Raw genomic sequence first — 24,032 nt, forward strand, 5'->3', positions numbered from 1 at the left:
CTGACCTATTTTTCTCCTTCCTGAAATGACCTGGTATTCAGTCAGGTGAGATGGGAAAAGGCCGCCTACCCTATGTAGTGATGGGGGAGGGGCCTCAGGAAAGCCTCTGCCCTTCCTTGTTCTCCAATTTCTTTGGTGGTGGTTGCCATCACCTCATAAGGAGTCTACAGTCTATCTTCATTCCAGACAAGGGGGGTGGGATCTGGAGATGCTCAATTAATGATTAAACCCTGGGATCCCAGACCAGGGTACCTTGCAATTTACTCAGAACATAAATGCAGCTCTCTGGTTCTCTGCTTTTCCCTGAGAATAGAGCAAATTCGTGGCTTTTTACCAACTTTTTACCAGCTCTTTACCAACTTCTCATTTTATTTCCAAACGAGTGAATCAAAACAGCCTAGGTACATGGGGATTCCCAAATCCTGAGACTACCAAACTTGCACCGACCCTACTAGTCCAATTATGAAACTTTGTTAAGAATATGAAGAAGAGTACAATAAGGACAAACAGAATATTGAAAGCAAAAGGAACCCAGTATCTCCATAACCTGACTACTTTTATCCTGTTCCTTCACTACTTACAAGTAAACAGTGTGGTTAACTTCCTCAGGTGATACAGGCCCCATGATGGAGGGGCCAAAGCTCCAAGGGCAGTTCAGTTTTTAAAGGCTCTCTCCCCCTATTCTTGGAGGGAGTAGTTCTTGATTGTTTCTGACTAAGGAGAGTCACAGTCTTGTTGGGTGTGAGAATCTGTGTCACATTTCCCAGGTATGCATTTTAAGGCATCCTGGGGAATTTGCATACCTTCTCCCATTTTCTCAATGGCAACATAGCTCACTCTTTAAGATGCTGATGAGGGTACTTTACCAGTTCAGCAAGTTTCCTGTTGTAGCTTCTAGCCTACAGAACAGCAGCTCTGGAACATATCTACCTGTCATGAAATCTGTTTAAACCAGCTGTACTCAAGCTTCTGTAGGAATCACCCAAACATCATGAAGCTTCTGCTTGTTTCTTTCACACAGACAAGCTTCCAGAGCCCTCTTGAATTAATTAGAATAGGAAAGATATCTACACATCAGATCTACTCTCTGTACCAAGAAATGCAAACTGACACAATCTAGTCCAGTGGTTCCTAATTTGCTAATTACTGAGGACCCCCTATTTTTCAAAAATAGCCCTCCGAACCTCAGAAGCCCAGTTAAGTCACCCCATCTGCAGAGTTAGCAGCCCCTCACCTCTTCCTTGTGAAGTGTTCCCTCGGCTGCCTCTCCTCTTCCCTCTTCTTGGCAGGCAGCTCTCAGGCAAGCATTGCACACAGCAAGCACAAGAAAGGCCACTGTGGACCTACCTGCCTGCCTGCCTGCTCAGACTACCACTTGTCCGTTCACTCCCAACAGCAAGGGCTGGTGGTCTGGCTGGCTGGGCTCCCTCACCCACTTGCTTGCTTACTCTGAGGCTGCCTTAGATCCTGGCAACCAGCACCCCCTGGCCAGCCCCAGAGGAACCATTTGCCTGGGGAGCTTGTAGCCAGGGCTGCTGCAACAAACAGCCATGCAAGACTTTGGGAGGCAGAGACATGAGAGGGCATCAGAGGAGGGAGGGTGGGGAAGAGGGACAGAGGCCAGTGCTGCCTGCAGCACCCCTGACCATTATTTAAGGCACCCCAGGGTGTCACGGCACACTGGTTGAAAACCACTGGCTTAGCTATTTTTCCTGTTGGATTCCCAAGATGAGACAAGAATCCCAAACTCATACGGCAAGATTCACTGAAAACCCTACCTACAAGCTATGGGACAGCCTATCAAACTTGATCGTCGTTGAAAGCAATTGGAAGTACTTTCAGTTAAAAAGTAGAGAGCATGTAATTTGTAATGATAAGGATGTGAATCTACCCCATGGAGCAAGCCGTTTGTGTGTTCCCTGCTGCCCCCCCCCCCAATTGCAAGAGCCCTAAGAAACTGTGTTAGAGGTTTTTGCCCAATCCCAGCTCACTTGCCATCCAACAACTTTTTCACAGGTTTTTCCCCTACCGGCAAGCAGGTACTGGTTGTGAGCAGAGGATGGATGATGCATGGAAGGCTTTCACTGTGCAATTAACAATATAGGCGAGTCTCTGGCAGGGGATGGTGCCGCGGACCCCCTGGGTGTGTTCTGCAGACCCCCAGGGGTCCCCAGAACCCTAATTGGGAACCACTGATCTTGTCCAACCTCTCAATCCTATAACACTTCATTTAGACTGAGCTTAGCTAACCTGTGGTACTCCAGATGTTAATTACAGCTGTTATAATCTCTGGCAATTGGTCGTGCTGGCTGTGGCTGATCAGAACTGAAGTTCTAACAACATATTGAAGGCTACAGGTTAGCTACCCTGATTTAAATAAGACTTTCAATCTGTTGTGATTAATACAAGAAGAGATTGGTCTCTAAGAGCAATCTGTATAAAACACTTGTGAAGAGCAGTTCCATATTCTATGTGACAAATGTGCTTGCTGTATGTATACCAGTTTCCCACAGCAAACATGTAAAGTGGGGACGACATCTTAATGCGAAAATGCATTTTTTAACAACTGTGCATGTGCCCGAGTTCCCAACAACCTGCACTAGTTGTTAAATGTACAAAGCAGTACAAGGAAAAAAGAAAAGGAAAAAAATAGTTGACAACTGAGTCATACAGACCCTACTTTTTCCAGTAAATAATGTCTGGGACTCTGCTGGATCCACAGCTAGCTGAGCAACCCAAGCAATTGCTCACAGCAGCAGTATTTTTGTCGCTGCTATTAGAGCACATGATTATGTGATCAGAGAGAGAATCCCTTCCAGGGTGAAAGTTGTAGATTATACAAGGCTGTGCATGCTTCAATGGTTGTGCCCCGCATCTTTATATAGTTACTGGATTGGAGTGCACAACACAGTCAATTGTGAAGCAGCAAAATATATTGGACTGCCTCTAGTTGGGGCAGTGTTGGGAATGGTGGCTAATGACATTGTGTAAGGGTGTCATGGGGCTGACAGGCACAGAATGTGTAGAGTAGATAATTCTATTTATTGTTAAAAGTACACTTACAAGTCAGGGAAAGGCATGTCCACCAGTCTAATGTCTGCTGCAACAGAGGTTCTGCCGCTGACCTTGGCTTATGTATCTATCTCCTGCAACTGAGCTGCACACAAACAGGTGTAGACTCCAACTGAATGTAACCTTCTGCTCTTCCCAATCTTTGCCTGGTCCTAGGAGACAGTGGAGCAGCAGATGGAGACAGGAGGAAGAGATGTGTGGGAGCTCTTGATTCTACACCAGCCTGACCTATTTCTCCCTCCTTACTATCCAATCCTCTGCTGTCTATGATTAGAGGACACACATATTCTAACAACTATTGTAAGTTACTGGAGGGGGAAAAAAGACTAAATAAAATATGACCCTATTTACAGGTAATATTCTAACCAGGCTGCAGTATACAACATGCCAGGAATACTGTTATCAGTTCTATGTATCGTTTTAAATATATCAATCTGAGGACAGAATATTGGGTTCTGGTCATCACATAGCCTGAGTGATATAATCTGTTCTTAATCATTTCCCAGTCTTTAGTAGGTAAATTCATGTTCCTAAATTATCTTTTTTTTTCTTTGTAGAAGTTATTTATTAGCTTAGTCACCTGGGACCATTTCTGATTCCCTCCCTCAAAACATACTTTTCATGACAACGTTTGAAATTAATGCGGGAAACTGCTAAAAATAGAAGTTATTCACTTGCACTTTAAATGAATAACGAAATGCCTTGAATATGGCTTTTGGTAGAAGAAACGATCGTAAATATTTATTTTTTCTGTATGCATCCCGCGTTTCCTGAACATATTATAATAGCGATTACTGTAAAAATAAATAACTCCGTCTGCGTTAAACGCTTTGGGCCCGTCATTTACAGTACTTGCGCAGCCATAAAGCTGTCTGCTCCCTCTGCTGTTAAACTCGCGAGCGGCAACACAGCTCGCAAACACAAGAACGCTTCGAGGACGCGCATTAACCCTACCCGGAGGCGCGCATAAAAATGGCGGAGGGGCCGCCCGACCACCCCCTGCCAGGACGGAAGTGTCACGTAGACCACTTCCGTCCGGAGGTGGACTCGATGCGCGCGCAGACAAAAGGTGTACGGTGAGTGAACGGGGCCAGAAAAGTAGCGCGCTTGCGCGCACATTTTCGCGCGAAAGCTGTTTTGGGCGCCTTCCCCGCCGGGCGGGGCCTGCTCGAGTAGTGTGCAGACGCGGCCGGCAGGAGGCGCGCTGGGTCTGGTTGGCGACGGCGGCGGCTGCGCCATTGGCGGGTAGGAAATGCCGCCAGATGGCGGTTTAGGATTGCGGCTCTACTGAGGTGCGGCCCCCGGCACCGCCGCTTGTTCGTTCCGGCCCGGCTTGGCCCCGGCCCGCCTGGACCCTTCTCCCGTGGCACCGTAGGATTCCCGGGGGCGCTGGCCCAGCTGAGGTAACGCAGTCAGCGCGGGCGGAGGGAGGGGGGCTCCGAGGCTGAGATCCAAGATGGAGGCGCGAGGGGCGGGGGCAGCGGGCCCGCTCGCTCTCTCTCTCTCCCGCTCGCGCTATCTCCCTCGCTCCCTCGTTCGCTCACACTCTCGGGCCGGGCCAGCGGGCGGCAGCCAGCGCGAGAGCGGGGAGGGAGGGAGGGAGGGAGCGGGCGGCTCTCGCCGGAGGAGGTGACTCCTCCCGGGTGGCGGCCCTCGTTCCCTCCCGGCCCGGCCCTTCTTTTCCCTCCCTGCGGGGCCGGGGTGACAATGGAAGGGCGGCGGCCCCACGGGGCGGCCTCGCCTCCCCGACCCCGCCAGTGCCTTGACTGGGCCCGGAGCCCGCTGCTGTGCGCCCGCCCCCGCGCGGGGCCTGCCCGCCTTCCCTCCCTCTCTCGTGCGCTCTTTCCCCGGCTCGTTCTCGGCCGGGCGGCGGCGGCGCTGAACGGAAAAGGGGTCGATCGCGCTGCCCTCGCTTTCCCTCCCGGGGGTGGGTGGGTTGTGTGCCACTGGCGACGCCGTGGATGAGGAGCCGGGAGAGGCAGAGGGCCCACATAGCGGGGACACAGGGGTGGCGACCGTGAAAACCGGTGGCGGGCGAGAACGTTAGCAGGGCAGCGCCAAGGCGGTGGAAGGCGGAAATGGGGAGGCCATTTGGGGGGTAGCGTTGATCCCCGAGGGGGCTGGCCGAGGCGGAATCAGAGTAGATGCCTAAAATAGCGGGTCTGAGTTGGACTGAGCCGTTGTGGGAGGTATCGAGTGTTGGCTCCTGGTTGCAGCTCTGGTTCTTGAGGCGGGAAGAGCTTTAGGGGCAGTTTTCTGGTAAACGCTGGTTTATACTGTAGGATGATGGGTTGACGCTGGGTACAAGTTGGAGTAAGTAGAGAGTGGCCACTTAGGATGTTTCGCTTTGGGGGAGTGGAAAAATTGGTTGGTAGGTGACCAAAGCAGTAAGCACCAGAAGTTTTGTTTTGGTGTTTAAGATCACTTTGGATCTTTGTGTTCCTGGCTGGTGACATAACTTAAGAATGTTCTACAAGTTGTATTGACTGGAACACAGGTCATCTTGTGCTAGAGGGCATAGCCTGCAGGAAGACTAGTTGTGACTATGGGACATGCAGCAACTAGTGGATCATATAACAGCAGTAGGGAATGCTAGAATGGGAGGGAGGAGGGACATATTACCTTGCAGGATGGTTTTCTTTACTGATTTGAATAGGCAATGCAGTGCTAACTTGAGAGGAAAACATGTGAGTCAAGTGATTGGCCAATAAAAGTTAGCTTTCATTTTTGTATAATCTTACAACCTTGTACCAAAGAAATTTTTTTCTCCTTTATATTATAGAACATTTTGTTATTGTCAAATAGCAGAACATCAACTCATATACACTATAAACTTATTCACCACACTTTTTTGAGGTAGTGCTCTTCCTAAGGTTGAAGTATTGTGTATTGTTAAATAGTCAATACTTTTGAACATGTTGCAGAATCTCAATGAATATTGTGAGTTTTGATGAATAGAACTAATATAGATAAATACTTTGCAATTAAGAAGTTGATTGGAATGTTTTTGTTCCATTGGAGGAGGAGGAGGATATTTTTAGATTTATTTTCCTTCACCAGAAGGTCCTAAGGTGGGTCACTACAATGTAAAATTCAGAAGTAAAACAGTTTAAAACAAATTACAACCACACCTAGAGTGGGTCCTAAATAAATACGTAAAGTGTGATAAGCTGTTCATGTAAGAACCAGAATGGTTTCACCCAACTCTTGAACTGTTGACGTTCCTCTGAAAATGATTTGAGCAACCACCCATTGGAATATTATATGTTTAACCTTCTGAAAATTTGCTTAAAATAAAATTCTGGGAAATTTGTTTAAATGCAATCTTGGACATAGCTCAAGATTCCAAATTAATTAATTTTATTTGCAGCTTATTTGTTTAAAACTTTTTAACTCTGCTTTTTAGGACAAAAGTTTTCCCCCAATGTTCTGCTCAGAGAAGATCTGTTGAAAATAATGGACATATTGGGACCATTAATTTCAAACTCTTAAATTGGATACAACCTAAAGACCTCACAAGATGACTTACAACCAGCAATTTAAGAGCAGTACAGCGAACAATTCTAGAACAATAAAAACTGAATACCTAGTGGCACCTTGATTAGAAGATCCATTTAGGGGTGCCACATTTTGGGCTCACACAGGGTGCCATATTATGAAAGATTACCAAAGTCCGCCCTTGTTTTGGGGCCAAGTCAGCTTCTTTGAGAGAAGGGTACAGCTGGGTAAAGGTAAAGGGACCAAGCAATGGGAGCTTACCCTGTCACGAGGATATAAAAACTTAGTTGAGTTTGTTGTTCTTGTACCTAAAGCAGGCATGTCCAAAGTCAATTTCGGGGGCCTAATAAGGCCCCAGTGGCAGTTCTTTTCCTGGGGTAAAATCCTAAAAAAAGCAAAAAGCTCAACAACTTCAACCCTAAAAAAAGCTCAAGAGCTTCAGGGTAAAATCCTAAAAAAAACAAACTTCAATTCTTAAAAATGTCAAAAAAATTATCCAGCCCTCACGGCCCTTCACTTCATCAAATCTGGCCCTCTTTGAAAAGGTTTGGACACCACTTCCCTAAAGGATGTAATTGTAAAATCAAACAAGGATTTTAAACTCCCATTTAAACGTGTTAACCTGAATACTTAAGTGTGTGTATGGCTTGAATTCATTTCAGTAGAGCTTCAGGGTTTTTTTCCTGCATTGTGTCGAAAGGTTGCAATCTGGATTTCATTGACATTACCAGTTCACGTTGCCATTTATGGAGCTGCATTTCTATTTTCCCTCTCCCCCAACCCTTCAGGTGTGTAGAAGTTGCATCAGTGAAAGCAGTACTAGATGATTTTGGGCCAGGGCTAGCTGAAATGCAAAATTATCTCTTTGTTGTTACTTAATTTGCTTCCTGTGCAATCCAAAGAACATTAGAAGAGGCATGTAGGCCAAAGGTCTATCTGGTGCAGCATTCAGTTCTCATAGTGGGCCAAAGAGATGCCTGTGGGAAGCCTGCAAGCAGGACCTGAGTGCAATGGCACTCTCCTGGCTTGCAGTTCCCAGTAATTTGTATTCAAAGGCATACTGTCTCCAGCAGTGAAGGTAGGACAAACTCATTGTGGCTTGTAGCCACATTTGGATGTACGTTCCTGGGTGGGTAAACCATAGTAGAGCAAACTAGGAATGACTGTCAGCGTCATGCTCTTTTCTTATCTATCCCCATGCCTCTTCCCTGTTTAGCTTATAATACAGTTCTCTTTTGTGTCTAATATGAGGAACTGTGATTTTAACAATCGCTTTATTAACCAGAATATTAAACCATTAATATTTTGTTAGACTTTTGGGCTGCTGCTATTTGAATAAGCATCATCATTCAGCAGGGGATTGTCAACTACAATATGGCTTGTTGGTTTCTGGTGGATATACCTGATACTGTTACTTATTTGTCTATCAAGATGTTGCTCTACCACCCTTTGCCAAAATAGTTACAGGGTGTTTTCCATCAGAACACGGTAATACAAAAAACACAATACATAAAATACAAATAAATAAATGAGTAACATAACTAGTAAATTCAAACATGTTTGAGCATTTCTTTTGCACAGTCTTCTAAAGGAATCTGTTTGGTTCACTTTTTGAACTATATTGTTGAAACACATTATGGGAAAAGAAAATTATATCTATCATAACTTACTTTATTTCATTGAATTTTTAAAAAATACCATCTTAAATTTTAACACGGTATAATTCAAAAGATATTACATGATTCAAAAGATACTCAAAAGCAATTATAGTGAAACTTGTAACTCAACTCAACTTCGTGCACAGGAAGAGAACCTATTATCAGATGATCTTGCCTAGTTATTCAGTCAAGGCTTGTGATATATGATTTGTTTAATGATGATTAGTATTAAAAGAATTGTCCAAGACACTAATTAATTATGTAGCTGTTCCCACAACATTATTGTAAAGATGAGGTTACCAGCGGTCACCAACTTTCTTGGACGCATGGGTACATTTGGAAATTTGAGAGACTTGTGAGCCCCACCACAAAATGGCTGCCATGGTAAGTGTGCCCAGTCAAAAAGCACACTATATGACACAGATGGGGTCTCAGCCCCAAATGCCAAAAAGGAAATACTTGACCCCACTTCACATAGTAAAATACCAATTTTACTGGTGGGGTTCAACTTGCCCATGAAACTGAAAACAAGGCTGCAGTCCTATGCATTCTTATATGCAAGTAAGGTCCATTTAACTTGGTGTGATTTATGTCTGAGTAAAACTATGTAAGATTACTCTGCATTTCTCATCCACCTCTTGGGTGGCCAGATGCAAAGTACAGGTCCTGAACAGCATTAGAAATTTCCCAGGTGCCAGGCATGTTTTGCGATAGGTGTGGGTGCAGTTGTGACCACTTGGGAGATCTCTGTATGCCAGGTAGGCAACTGACATTTCCATCTGGCTGGCCTGCCCAGCTTTCTTAAGCAGGTAAGCAGAAGAGCTTATTTATTGCATTTATATCCCACCTTTATGAGTACATGGTTCACCCACTCCTCTGTTAATCCCTACAATGACCCTGTGAGGTAGATTAGGAGGCTGTAATGGGTCCTAGGTCACCCATTGAGCTTCATAACTGAGTTGGGATTTGAACTCTGATCTCCCAGGTCCTAGTCCTACACTAGAACCACTACACCACACTAGCTTTCTAGAATACTTCTGCTATGGGGCAGCTATACAAATTAAATAGGTAAATAAATATGGGGAAAGTAAAACATCACTTAGACAAGGATCTGAAATATTTTCCTTGAAGCTTGAATTTGTTTTATTCTGGATTGTTTTATTTGTTATTTTAATGTGTTGTAAACCGCTTTGAGATTTTTTTCTTTAAAATATAAAGCAGTATAGAAATGATGACAATGATAATAGTAATAATAATTATTACTGTATATTCTGGCGTATAAGACTACTTTTTAATCCAGGAAAATCTTCCCAAAAGTCGGGGGTTGTCTTATACGCCGGGTGGAGAATCTGCAGTCGAGTATACCTCAAACTATATTTTAACTGGAAAAGTTGGGGGTCGTCTTATATGCCCAGTCTTATACGCTGGAATATACGGTAATATTCATTCCAGGAAAAAAAGGCTCTTAGACATTTTGTTGTGGCGACTGTAACTGAGGTGCCATTTGGAAATTACCGGTATTTTATATATCTGAGTTTCTTACACTAGTCCTGAACCTTGGACAGTTGCCTTAAGTTCCATGACACGCAACACCTGCTGAAATTCCCACTCCTACAAAGTATTAAAAGTGAAGGAGTCCTGTCTTACTCTCCTATCTTCATCTGTCCCCCTCTTTCCTAGGGCTGGAATCAAAAGCATGCTCACATTGGAGTAACTTAGTGGGGCTTGCTTCTGAGTAGACTTATGTATAATTGTTCTGTTCATCCTAGCCACACACAGTCCCCTCTACACAAGCATACTTTTTCTGTGCAGTGACTAGTGATGTTAAATTCTTGAGAATCTTTTGGAGAATATTCTCAATTAAAGAGGCATGTACATTTAAAGTTGCTGTGTAGACGACACAGAATTTACAGTTTGTGGAGAATATTCTCCAGAGAATTTTCTAGCAGAGAATATTCTCCAGAGAATATTCTCACCTTACATCACTAGCAGTGACAGAGGCACACTAGTTTAACACTGATTCATTTGCTTTTTCTCATTGTCTTTTTCTGTGGGTTCCAAAGCTTGCTCAATCAGAAAGGGAATGGAGCGGGTGCAGACATTGAAGGCTGAACAAGGAGGGACTGGGACCTGAGCAGTCAGGAGAGTAATTGATGAGCAATTCAGCACAGAGGAGAGTAGATCACCTGCTGGGTAGCACTGCATGCCTTTGGGGTGCTGTGGTGCTTTTTCACATCATGTTGGCAACTCCAGAAGTTAACTACAAATAAAATGATCGGTTGCATGTTGGGTTAGTCTGGAGATCTGCTTCCACTCAGGGATAATTGTGAAAGTCCTTGATATGCCTTTTAAAAAAATCTAGATATTTATTTTGATATGCCTCCATAGGTATGAAACAAGTTTATACTATGTTGCCACCAGACACCAACTGTACATGCTTTTATTATGCATTAACAGGTTCACTAACACAACTCCTTCCACCCCAACTCAGCAGCTGATTTGCTGATGCACTTACCTTTACCTGCTGAAACACTGGCCAGGAAATCCAGAAATGCAGAGATGAAGCCATCAATTGCATTACTTGAAAATTTACTGATACGTCTTGTCTTTTTAAAAGAATCTTTCTACCTCACTTTCTTCCAGTAGGTCCTTATTCCTGTTGCCTTTCTTTTCTTTTCAACCAGCTCTCCCCTCTTCCCATTTGCTCTTGCATACTTCTAACTCTTCTGCATCTTTATTTTTGCAATGTGCAGTGAACTGTGCAGTTTACTCCTAACAATTCATTCTAGTAGGTCTTTGCAAGTGCCAGTAAGGTTTTTGCCTATTGCAGGCAGAACTTAAAACCAAGGTATGCCACAAGTTAAGACCAAAGTATGGTACATTGCCATATGTCATATGCCATACATATACAAATACAATGTGTATACATCAATCCCTTCTGCTGCTCAAATGCCTTGGTGTATTTTGCATCTGTTCTAATGAGCCAGAGAACATGCTGCAACATTGAATGGAAGAATCAGGCAAGAGCCCAGCCTGACTGTGATAAAAATAGGTTCACATGCCTCCTACCTGCTATCCAGTTGTGCTGCAAACCCCAGTTGCTTGCACTGTGTATGATGAAGCATTCCCCCCCCCTTCATTAAAAAAAAAACCCAGTGGCTTATATATCAGTAAAAACTTACGGTAAGACAGTACCTGTATGAGGCTTAAAGGTAAAGGGACCCCTGACCATTAGGTCCAGTTGCAGACGACTCTGGGGTTGCGGTGCTCATCTTGCTTTATTGGCCGAGGGAGCCAGTATACAGCTTCCGGATCATGTGGCCAGCATGACTAAGCCGCTTCTGGTGAGCCAGAGCAGCGCATGGAAACTCCGTTTACCTTCCTGCTGGAGTGGTACCTATTTATCTACTTGCACTTTGACGTGATTTCGAACTGCTAGGTTGGCAGGAGCAGGGACCAAGCAACAGGAGCTCACCCTGTCATGGGGATTCGAACTGCCGACCTTCTGATCGATGGGGAAGGAAGAGGGGGAAAAGCAAATTCAGGCATAGTTCTTAAAGTTATAGTTGTTTGATTGCACCTTTGTCCAAGGCAGTGGTGTCTAAACGTTTTTCAAAGAGGGCCAGATTTGATGGAGTTAAGGGTCATGAGGGCCAACCAAAATTGTTGACCTCTTTTTAGCATTGAACTTGTTGAGGTTTTTTAGGATTTTACCCCAGGAAATAAACTGCCACGGGGACCAGATTAAACTGATCGGTGGGCCAGATTAGGCCCGCAAATGGACTTGGACATGCCTGGTCGAAGGAGTTCAGGATGATGGCTGTGAAGTTAACCCACTTTGTTCAAATAAGAATTCTAATGGGACAGGTTAAAGAGAGATAGTTAATGGCCTCGGGCCACCTGGTCAACTCTATGGCTGAGCTGGGGTTTGATCTCCAATCCCTCTGTTTTCATATTTAACTCTCAGTATCAGAGATCAGAGCTGCATGTACACTGAGTCCAATACTACATGTGAGTACTGGATAATGTCCTCCGCGCAATCATGAATTCACAATAGTAGTGATACTATGTGTTGATAGGATGGTTCTGCAGTTCTTCACCACACTAGCTGCTGATGCTCAATATTGTGTGCCACATTTGCAGTTACAGTGCACCTTGGTCATCTTAACATGTTAAACTTTCCCTTTTCTCCAGTTAAAATTAAGCTTCATCTACCGTTCCCTTAAAAACAGCCTTTAAAAACCACATGCTGTATCCCACATACACTATGAAGTTCTACCATGCTGTATTAAATGCTACAATGAAACAAACTAAACCTTTTATCTCAGGAAAGGTGGTAATTTATCAAAAGCAGATGGCTGTGGTGGGTAAGAATCCTATATACAGATGTACTCAACATGTGTAAGCTGCACTCTTTTCTCATGTGAACAAATATATAACTAATGAAAACTGCAAATACCAAACTACAGTCATACCTCGGGTTACGTTCACTTCGGGTTGCGTTTTTTCGGGTTGCGAACACTGGAAACCCGGAAGTGTTTACTTCCGGGTTTCCCCCGGCGAGCATGCGCAGAAGCGTTCTGTGCGGTTTGCGCTTACGCAGAAGTGTTCTGCGCAGTTCATGCATGCGCAGAAGCACGATATCACACTTTCTCGCATGCACAGAAGCACCGCTCGGGTTACAGACTTTTCGGGGTGTGAACGGCACCCTGGAACGAATCGGGTCCATAACCCGAGGTACCACTGTAATTGATTGTAGACTACTGTTTGATCATTTGTGTTTACCCCAAAGTAGCAAGCTAGTATACTCAAGGTGTATGAACGTTTACTTGGTAAATAAGCCTGTTTTAGAGACTGCATTAACATAGGATGCAAGGCAAATTTGAGGGGAAAACACTTGTTTGGTGACTTAACTGATGATGTTTATTACCAACATGTAACTAAAGTGTCATCACTAAGGGGTTGAGCACATATTTTGCATACAAAAGATCCTAGGTTCAAGCCTTGGCATTTCAGGTGGGATTTCTTCTCAGCCTACCAGAAGCCAAAGAGAACTGTTGTCAGCCAGTGCAGAAAATATGGAGCACAATGAGCGAATTGTTTGATCTGATGCAAGGCAAATTCTGTGATATTTCAATTGTTCCTAGCACAGGTACTATGCTTCACAGTTCAGTATGAGATGATTGTATCAATTGGGAGGATGCAATGTGCTAGTCTATAGCCCTATAATGTAGTTCCCCTTGCACAGGGAACAGACATCTGTGTGAATTACAACTAAAAGATCCTGTTTAGTAAAACTTAAAAGTACGTCGATAGAACTCTTAAGATAACTGGAATTGGCTTCTCTGATTAACCAGCTATTCTGGACTCTATACTTTGCTGTTGCCAGAAAGGGTTGAAGGGGTTAATGGAGGGAGGCTGACATTTTAGCTGTGATTGAATAGCTATTCAATGTTGTAGAGTCAAAAGGCCACTGCTTCACCAAAGAGGAGGACTGTTTTTCAGAAAGCCGTCCTTCTATTAGCAAAGAAAAGATCTTACAGAATGATTAGTGGGTGCATGGGGGACACCTTTTTCAGTTTTTAAAGTTTCTGATTGAGACAAGTCAAGAAATAATCATTAAGTAGAGTGTAGTTGAGAATTTATGTGCTAACACAGGAGGTTTAGGGCATTGGACTTGAAGGAAGATTTCCCTTGGCAGTTGTTTATGCCATTTCATTCCTTGGTGTTTTGCTACCTAATATTAAGATATACAAATGTAAGGAAAAATTCCCAGCATCTTAAACTGTGGTCCTCTACTTTTTCTCTAATATATGGAAGGTATCTTACTGTTACACAGGATTTTTCTGTATTTCAAACAGGAAAGGGTCACCTTTATTAACACTTACATAACATTCAGAAACCCTTGTAAAATGCTCTGGGTTGAAGCATTGCAAGTACAAATGTGCATGATTCTGTAAGTAGTGCAAATCCTGATGGCTGAATGCTGGGTGAAAAGGCTGTTCTAATTATTTTTGTTGGCCTGAACCTCTGATTCCTTCCTGCTGTTCTTGTGGGGAGAGAAGGTCTCAAGAGCAGTAGGTGAAGAAAAACTCCCTTTTGTCATTTTGGTATATAATTTTGTATTGCAGTTCAGCATTTGTTGAACCAAATTGATATGTTAGTATCTCCAGACTCTGGATCATATTTCAGGCAATGATTCCTGAGGGTAACAATATCTGTTCAATGTTGCATATGCTCCTATATTACAATCATTGCATTTTAATTTTTTCCTAAAATAAACAATCTGAGGCAGATTATTCTCTTTTACAGATAAAATGCTAGAACAGTGAGAAAGATCAAGTTGCTTAGACATGGGTTTTTCAGAAGGGGTTCATGACCCTCAAAACAGGGTGGATTGATTTACCGTATTTTCCTGTGTATATGACACCCCCATGTATAAGATGCGCCCTATTTTTGGGGACTCCAAATTAAGAAAACACCCCTCAGCACTATCTATATATAAGACAAGCCCCAATTTTAAACCTAATTTTTTGGTTAAAAAAAACCCTAGTCTTATACACGAAAAATACGGTAAATCACAGTTATCTACCTGGTAAATGAGCAAGAAATGATGCTGATTTAAATTGACACTATTCCTAAACAATTCCTAAATCTGACCACTAAACCATGTTAATTTACTAAATAAAGTACTGCTTATACTTAACATATTTTTGTCTCACTGTATACATTTTACACTGTTTCCATTTTTAACCTGTAGAGGTAATGCTTTTAAAATATTCCCATAACCATATTGTGCCTTTTTTACAATGGGCATCCATGACAGTTTAAGGTTAACAGTGCAATCTTGCCTACTAAGAAATAAATCTCATTGAATTTACTCTGTGGCAAGTGAGTGATTGCATCTTAAGTACGGGAATATAAGAACATGTACAGTTAGTTACCTTTCCTCCGATTGTTACTACTTTCTGCTTCACTCTCTCCTGCCCTAGTTTCACCCTGTCAAACAAAAAACGAAATATCCCATGATTGATAAGTTAAAGTAAGGCTTAGTAGCTATTTGAGAGACTAGAGCAATTCCATTTTTTCATGTGACAAATGAAATGCCCATGTTTGGTAGGTAAAATGTAAATATTCAAATTATGAGGAATTGTTGGTTTTTTAAAATAGAAAAATCTCATTTAGCTTTGTGTATCTGGTAGAGATTGGTTCACCTTAAGCCCTAATGGTTGGGCTAACCTGCTTATATCCAGACATTTTTTTATTAAGCTATTAGAAGAGAAACTTGGTAGTTAGTTTTAATCATTTTAAGTTAACTTTTAATGATTTATTAAAAACATAAAAGCAAAATGCTGATTTATATCTCTGTGCAACAAATGCAACATGAAGAACAAGGAGGGGAGAATTAGTAGTCAAGAAGAATGCCATTTTTGTTGTGCGCGTCTTTCACATTTTAAGCTTCACTGAATAGAAGTGGCAAAAACAAGGTAAGATAGGAGCACCAGACCTTAGATGGTCACTATGTACCACATGTGTGTGTAATGATTTTCAGTAACTGAATTGTTTTCAGAAAATGCTTTAGCCTGTGAGTTCTGGTGGCATGTTCAGAGAATATTGGTTAATGCGAAGTCAATCTTTCAAATCAACAGTTGACCTTGAAGCTCACTGTGTGGTATTGGACACAATCTGTCTAACTGACCTCACAAGTTTGTTTGGAGCCTAAAAGATTATAGCGAGCGTTAAGTAGCAAAATGGTGTCATAAAGGAATTGTGTTATAGCTGGAACAAATCATTATTTTTCTTAATTTGTAGCATGTCAGTTTTTTCTGTGCTAGGCAGATATGAAGAATTGCTTTGGAATACCATCAGTAGTATTTTGGATTTGGAAGGCAAAAAATATGGCAGGCTAGATGTAATCAACTGGTAGATAGTAGTCCTACAAGCATTAAAAGCTTCCCTAAGCAGGGCTGCCTTCAGATGTTTTCTAAAAGTCTGGTAGTTCTGTTTGACATCTGGTGGTAGGGCGTTCCACAGGGCGAGTGCCTCCACCAAGAGGGCCCTCTGCCTGGTTCCCTGTAACTTGGCTTTTCGCAGTGAGGGAATGGCCAGAAGGCCCTCGGCGCTGGACCTCAGTGTCCGGGTAGAATGATGGGGGTGGAGACGCCCCTTCAGGTATACTGGACCGAGGCCAATTAGGGCTTTAAAGGTCAGCACCGACACTTTAAATTGTGCACGGAAACGTACTGGGAGCCAATGTAGGTCTTTCAAGACCGGTGTTATGTGGTCTTGGTGGCCGCTCCCAGTCACCCATCTAGCTACCGCATTCTGGATTAGTTGTAGTTTCTGGGTCACCTTCAGAGGTAGCCCCACATAGAGCTCATTGCAGTAGTCCAAGCGAGAGATAACCAGAGCATGCACCACTCTGGCGAGACAGTCTGCAGGCAGATAGGGTCTGCATACCAGATGGAGCTGGTAAACAGCTGCCCTGGACACAGAATTGACCTACGCCTCCATGGACAGCTGTGAGTCCAAAATGACTCCCAAGCTGCACACCTGGTCCTTCAGTGGCACAGTTACCCCATTCAGGACCAGGGAGTTCTCCACACCTGCCCACCTCCTGTCCCCCCAAAAGAGTACTTCTGTCTTGTCAGGATTCAACCTGAATCTGTTAGCTGTCATCCATCCTCCAACCACCTCCAGACACTCACACAGGACCTTCCTTGCCTTCACTGGTTCTGATTTGAAAGAGAGGTAGAGCTGGGTATCATCCGCATATTGATGAACACCCAGCCCAAACGCCCTGATGATCTCTCCCTGCGGCTGCATGTAGATGTTGTAAAGCATGGGAGAGAGGACAGAACCCTGAGGTACCCCACAAGTGAGAGCCCAGGGGTCTGAACACTCATCCCCCACCATCACTTTCTGAACACGGCCCAGGAGGAAGGAGCGGAACCACTGTATAACAGTGCCCCCAGCTCCCAGCCACTCAAGACGGTCCAGAAGGATGTTATGGTCGATGATATCAAAAGCCGCTGAGAGGGACTTCCGGCGAGGACGCCATTGCGGGCGGCTGAGGGTCGTTTCGGCAGCGAAACGACCCTGGCCAGCCTTGGGGGTAGGAGCTCCGCTACCGCACAGCGGGCTCCGCAAAACCGCGGGTCGAGCGTCCCGCGGCATGGGCTCTCCAGCGAGCCCACTATGGCGCTGAACCCTTCTCCCGTTCCCTTTGTAAAAGGGGCGCGGGAGTGAAGGGACAACGGCGCCAGGCTGTGGAGGTATGCCCCAACCAGGCTGGTGAAGCGGCGGCCGCCGCCTGCACTGAGCGAGTTCGTTCTACCTGATTTGGAAGAAAAAAAGAAACCCGCAGGCTGTGAGTACGGAAATAATTGGATCTAAATTCTTTGACATTTGGCGCTCCGGGAGGTACGTTAAAAAGGAAGCCCGTTCCTCCCTTTGTTTAAAGAAGAAAATAACTGTTTCTGACTGTGACTGCTGCTGCAGTAGTGGATACAAAGTTTCGATGGAGTGTTTCTTTTGACAAGTGAGACTGGCTGAATCCCTTTTAGGGGAACTAAGTTGGTGGAAATATTTCTTCTTGAAGTTGTTGGAATGCAATCTTTTCACCCTGACTCCGGGGAAAATGGCGGCGGAAACTTATGGTTAAAGATGGAAAAATACTGAAACCTGATACCCTATGCCTACTTCTACCATGCTTGGTTTCGTTTTTAAATTGGCTTTAGACTCAGGACTGACCCATGAACAAAGGATTATTTTTTTGAAGTTAGAATTACTAAATCAGAAATTAAATCTGTTGAACCAGGATGTCGAGGAAAAGTTATATCCCACAGGAAAGACTCTTGAGAACTTTGTTAAACTGGAAGAAAACCTTGGTAGGGAACTTGAGGAAATTTTTGAAAAGCAAAGTACACTGTCTATGCAACTCTGAGAAGATGGAAAATCCTGTTGGGGTGAGAGACCCAGGGTTAGAAGACAATTTATATCCAGTTTCTGGGGTGAGAGCCCAGAAATGATGGGAAGAAGATTTGTGAAGATGATTGGAACTATGAAATGGAGATGCTGGAAGGTGATGATTTGTGTATCCTGAAGCTCCCTGCAAGGACATTTATGGACTGCATCTGGACCTGTGGATTTATAGAAATTAGAGGACATTCTGGACAATGGTGTTGGAGGGAGATGGAGAAATGTCTGGGGGGAGACCCCGAGATGGCGAAGGAAAATGGTCAGAAAAGGGATAGGGTGAGAATATTTAAAATATAATTAGGATGGCTTATTATGGTACCCTGAAGTCAGTGTGTTAAGAATTTAAGATTTTGAACTAGTGAAGAGATATGTTAATTTTCTTTATTAGCAGCAGTTTAAGTGAAATAAGATGTATGATTTGAGTTAAGAAGTAATAGGTTATTTTGAAGTAAAAATAAATATTAAGAAGTATGTTTAGATTTTTTGGATGATTTAAACTTTAGAGATGAGAAGTTATTAAAGTAAATTAGAATTGGAACCAAAGGAGAGAAAATGGGGGAAGTCACCCAGTACAGATTCAAACAAGAATTTTTTTTTTTTTGTTCTAAACAAGAAAAAGAATTATTGGTGTTTTAGTTGTGGTTTGTATTTGTCTTTCATTATGTTTTGATTGTTGTGTTTGTGTTGTTGTATGTGTTTTGTTGTTCTTTGTTTTATAAAAAAACCAATAAAATTCTTATATATATAAAAACAAAAGCCGCTGAGAGATCCAGCAGAACTAGGAAACAGCTCTCACCTTTATCCCTAGCCCGCCAGAGATCATCGACCAGTGCGACCAAGGCAGTTTCAGTCCCATGATGAGGCCTGAATCCCAACTGGAAGGGATCCAAATGGTCCGCTTCTGCCAGGCGTGCCTGGAATTGACCACATAAGTTGCAATAAATAATTAACATTTTATTTTATTTTATGAAGAGATGAGGCAAGTTTACCTTTTTCAGCTGTGCTATTTTTTGTAAGCGTTGAGCCTCTTCCAAGTAGTAAAAAGGAAGATAACCCATATAAGATTGGAAAACCTAAATTGTGCATATATGATAATTTAAGTAATTTCAGTTGACTGATGGAGATGATTCTATATTAATATTGTTATGGTATAACTCTGTACCGTGTTTCTCATAAAATAAGACGTACCTGTAAAATAAGCCATGGCAGGATTCTCAAGCATTTACGAAATGTAAGACATACCCTGAAAATAAGCCGTAGTGCTGGGTGCAGTTCTGGAGGGCGCCAAGGAAGAGGCGAGGCTACCCGCACCTCCGAGCCTCCTTCCCTCTGGAGGAGCCGCCCTCCAGATGCTGCCCGTCTTCTTTACCACAGCGCCGCACGGAGTGAGAGAGCCGAACCGCGGCAGGAGGAGGAGGCCTGCTGGCTCGGCGCCCGGAACCGGCTGTTGTTGCAGCGCCGCGTGGAGCGCCCCGAGCCAGTGGCCTCACCTCCGCCTGGCCCGGCCGAGGCCTGCCGGCTTGGCGCCCGAAACCAGCTGCTGCTGCAGCGCTGAGAGGGGCGCCCAGCAGCGCCTCGTGGAGTGCCCCAAGCCAGCTGCCTCGCCTCCGCCTGCTGGCTCGGCGCCCGTAACCGACTGCTGCTGCAGTACCGAGCGGAATGCCCAGCAGCGCTGCGCGGAGCTCCCCGAGCCAGCGGCCTCACCTCCGCCTGGTCCGGCCAAGGAGGCCTGCCAGCTCGGTGCCCAGAACCAGCTGCTGCAGCACCGAGAGGGACGCCCAGCAGCGCCACGCGGAGCCCTGAGTCAGTGAAGTGGGTATCTCTCCCCCCCCCCCGCCCATGGCTAAATGGTTTTTAATTTCTGTATTTTATATTCTTTCACCACTTTGACACAACACTTTGGACAAGGGACTTGCTAGGCTGTTCACCAGGCTCCAGAGGGACTCTATTCTTGTATGTTAAACTACCGGTATTGGGATTGGGACTAAATTACTCCCCCCCCCAAAAAAAATACTTGCCATTGTATTTGAATTTCCTTTGTGTTAAAGAAAAAAAATAGTTTCGCAGAGAACGTACATAAGCTGTGCAGTCTTGGCAGCCTGCACCCACATTTAGTACTCTCACTTGGTCCGTTTATAAATCGGCGGTAATAAAAATAAGACATCCCCTGAAAATAAGCCATAGTGGAGTTTTTTGAGGGGGGAAAAATAAGACGGTGTCTTATTTTCGGAGAAACACGGTAGTATAGTATCTGGTTTACAAATTGAAACCAAAATCAGATTAGCAGCAATCATTATTGATAGTAGAGCAGTAGAGCAGACTCTTCAATAAAAAATATGGTAGTAATCCAATTACAAAGAAGCTAGAAATACATCTGTCAGGGAAGTGCCACCTGGCCCGCTGAGGGGAACAGAGGGTCCGTTAGCATACAGAGAGCCCCAACGCCAATTCAGCAGCAGCACCTCTTCCAGTGGGGAAAGCTGCCACACCTCCAGTGGGGAGGAGAGGGAAGGAAGCAGCCAGGTGGGGAGGGGCTAAGGGATGCCACTGAGAGCCCCAGCGCCTCTTCTAGCCAGGAGCCACGAGCAGGGAGCCTGGCGGGGAGAGGGCTTGGGGATGTTGCTGAGACCCTGCGCTCACCTCGCCCGGCTGGTCAGGAGGGAGGCACGCCACTTCCGGCACCCCAGTTGCGCAGAGAGGTGAAATGCAAGGAGGGTAGGAGGAGACTTGGGGTGCCAAAATTATTATGCTGGGGGAGAAGCCGGAAGGGGCCACTCCCGGATTCTGCCAGCGACTGAGACAGACATGGTTTTGGTAGCTCTGCACTGTAAATAGTTTGCACAATAAAACTGCAAAAGACTGTTTGGGCTCCTGCTCCGTTACTCGTGAAGCACCTTCACGCGAACCTTAAAACATCTCATATTTAAAATGGCAAATGTTCTTAAAACATGGTGTTTGGATAGCTATGGCTGGTGCTTTGGTGCATGAAACAGGATAAATTAATGCTTTACCTTCAAAAATTCCTATTTGTATTCAGTTTAATAGTCATCAGAATTCCTTTGGAGATGCTACAGCAATGATAAAGAATATTCATGCATTCATAGACCCACAATAGAGTCCTAATATTATATAATATTGGCAACAAAAGGTGGATTGTTTTTTCCCGAAATTAGAGATTTATATGCTGCCTAGTTAGTTGGTCTTCTGGTTTTTGAAAAGAGGAAATAAAACTTGTGGTTGAAGCTTGGACAGAGTACCATTCCAACTCATTGAAGTCTATGTTGTGAATATTAGAGATTCGCTTAGTACAGCCAAAAATGATTGTCACGGAATTGGGACACTGTAAAAAATAAGACATAGTTTCTTCAGTGTTTCCCAACTTTGCAGAGAATTTTTGACCACCTCATTTACTTTACTGCTTGTCATGGAAGCTAGTTTGATAATTAGAGAGGTTTCTGCAATACTGCCGGCTTCAGCAATAACATATTTTCCCAGTGACTGCATGTTTGGATTATTTTAATTTGAGACACACTTGTAGTCTCTTTCGGCATTGTTGAAAAATTGGAGAGGGAAGAGGATTCTTACTCCATGTTGGGTGGGAAAAACACCGTTCCCTTTCTCTAATTTTTCTCACTTGTGTAAACAATTCAGGAAATGATCAGCCTTTCATTTCATGCTAGGCTTGCAATAATTCTGGAATTCAAGAGGAAGGGCAGGGGCGGAATCTAACTTCCACAAGCATGGAGACATTCAGAAGAAGCAAGAAAGTTGCAAAGTGAAAGTCTTCACATTTTCATGACTCCTCTGTACATGAGAACTTGAAACGGGTAGAATGGGGGTAACTTCAAAGAACAGTTGGCTATTTAAGAGAACTTGAATAGAGGTTTCAAGTTAACTCAGTGGAAATGCACCCTGAAGCTAACTTTTTATCTACAGATTAAATTAAAATGGGCTTAGTAAAAATGGTTGTTGAAAATATTGGGCTCCAGCGGATCTGAAATGTAAAGCACTGCCTACCTTGGATGAATATTGGTGAAACAGGCCTGTGTTAAGGTATTGCCCTAGTCATTTGTACTAGTCATTCATCATAGATAGATACACTTCAAATTATTATAAACATGATATATTCAGTTTACTGTAGAGGATATACTATATTTTTATACTATCTGTGTTAGATGCAGCATTTTATTATGTGGAAACTTTAAAAATTGCACCGAAGAATGTATGTGAAGATTACACCATAGCTTTCTTCAGAACTATTCATTTTCAGTACAGTTATGTCTTCTGTGTCATGAAAGAGACTGCCCTACTTTATCAAACAATTCCTTTCGCTTTGATTTTGTACTGGAGTGTAAATGACATTGTGTGTGTGTGTGTGTGTGTGTGTGTGTATTGGGGGTGGGGGGAATCTTCACAAAATAAGGTGCTTTTTGTCCTACCGGTAGTTACCAGCGCCTGAGAAGTGAAGCATGATTTGCATACGAGAAAACATCTGCTTGCTTTCATGATACATTAAAGTCTTGTTTGCTTTGCATGCCTTCCAGCCCCCACACAATCATGACAGATTTTATGTAGGCAAATAGTAGACCAGAGGTTGATTTTTAAAAAAAGTTCTGGTGGTAATGGAAGATGTTGAAATACAATAACAGTATCAAATGCTCAGAATCCACCATGCAAGTAAAAGAACCAAAACAAAACAAAAACACCAGAAAACAATGAAAGTCTTTAAAATATATATAGATGATCTTAAGGTATTGCATATAGTTTTAAAGCAGTGTTCTGGTTCTTTGTTAGCCCAATGGTTTATAAGGCTCTGCTTGAGCTAGGAGGAAGGAGGCAGTGCTCCTGGTGATAAATCTGCTGAGTAAATATAATATTTCTACTGAATGTGTTACCCCTGAATTACACTAAATATTTCAGCTTATTTTACAAAAGCCAAAGGCAAGTATTAGACTTTTCCAACAACGTTTTGGTCTTGAAGCATTAAGCAAGTATAAAGAGGCAGCTTACATTCCGAATCCAAAGAGTTTAGCAATCCAAAGTTTAGTAATTGAAATTATAAACTTTTGAACAGATGTATCAAGACTTTGAAAATATTATGTTAGCTGGCCTTCTCAGAAAACCCGTGTTTCATATATACACAGTCTAACAGTCCCATGAACTAGGATCTTGAGTACGTGATAGTGACATCTCTTGACAGATTTATCCAGTGACTTACTCCTACACAGATTTTTACATGGGGACAGTGCTTATCGAATCTACAATCATAATATAGAGAGTTAATACTGCCATGAGTAGTTGCTGAGCAAAAAATATATGAATGTTTGAATCAATCGCAGTGATAATGGCCACATCAGATAAAGCGAGGTTGAAGTTTAAATATTCAGCAGATGTGCATCAGCAGTTTGCAGTTGAATACACAGGAGTCTTTGTCTAATATGCTGTGTACCTTTGAAGCAGTGCTATCTCCAAACTAACTGCTGTCTTCATTTCAATTAAGGAGAGACATTAAACATTTTAGGTGAGTCTTCTGTTAACTTTTAAAACAAGTAATAAAACAGTCAGAAAAGCAACATCAGAACAATGGGGGAAAACATTGCAAATTCTGCTTTAGCTATTTGAACATGCCTTCTGATAGTTATCCTCTAGCTTTTCCTTGTTTTCTTAGAAGTTTGGTTTACTAGAGTGACATGATTAGAGATTATGGAGCGTTATGACTTGTAGAAGTCAGTTGGCCCATAACCTATGTTACGGAAATTACCGGGTCGAGAAGGCTCAGCTCCCGGTCCTACGGAGGAAGCCCGTGGTTCGCTGCGGAGGCAA

At 43.4% G+C, this 24,032-nt stretch overlaps 1 protein-coding gene across 1 annotated transcript in view; it reads left to right on the forward strand.

Moving 5' to 3' along the window:
- The first annotated feature begins 4,268 nt into the window (after window positions 1-4,268).
- STAG1 (stromal antigen 1) overlaps window positions 4,269-24,032 on the forward strand; it is a 112,080-nt gene continuing 92,316 nt past the window's right edge. Inside the window, exon 1 of the mRNA XM_033150065.1 lies at window positions 4,269-4,475. The gene's annotated coding sequence lies outside the window, so the exon portion shown is untranslated. The remainder of the gene's footprint in view (window positions 4,476-24,032) is intronic.

The sequence above is a fragment of the Lacerta agilis genome, chromosome 5 (assembly GCF_009819535.1).
Source record: "Lacerta agilis isolate rLacAgi1 chromosome 5, rLacAgi1.pri, whole genome shotgun sequence".
Classification (NCBI taxonomy): domain Eukaryota; kingdom Metazoa; phylum Chordata; class Lepidosauria; order Squamata; family Lacertidae; genus Lacerta; species Lacerta agilis.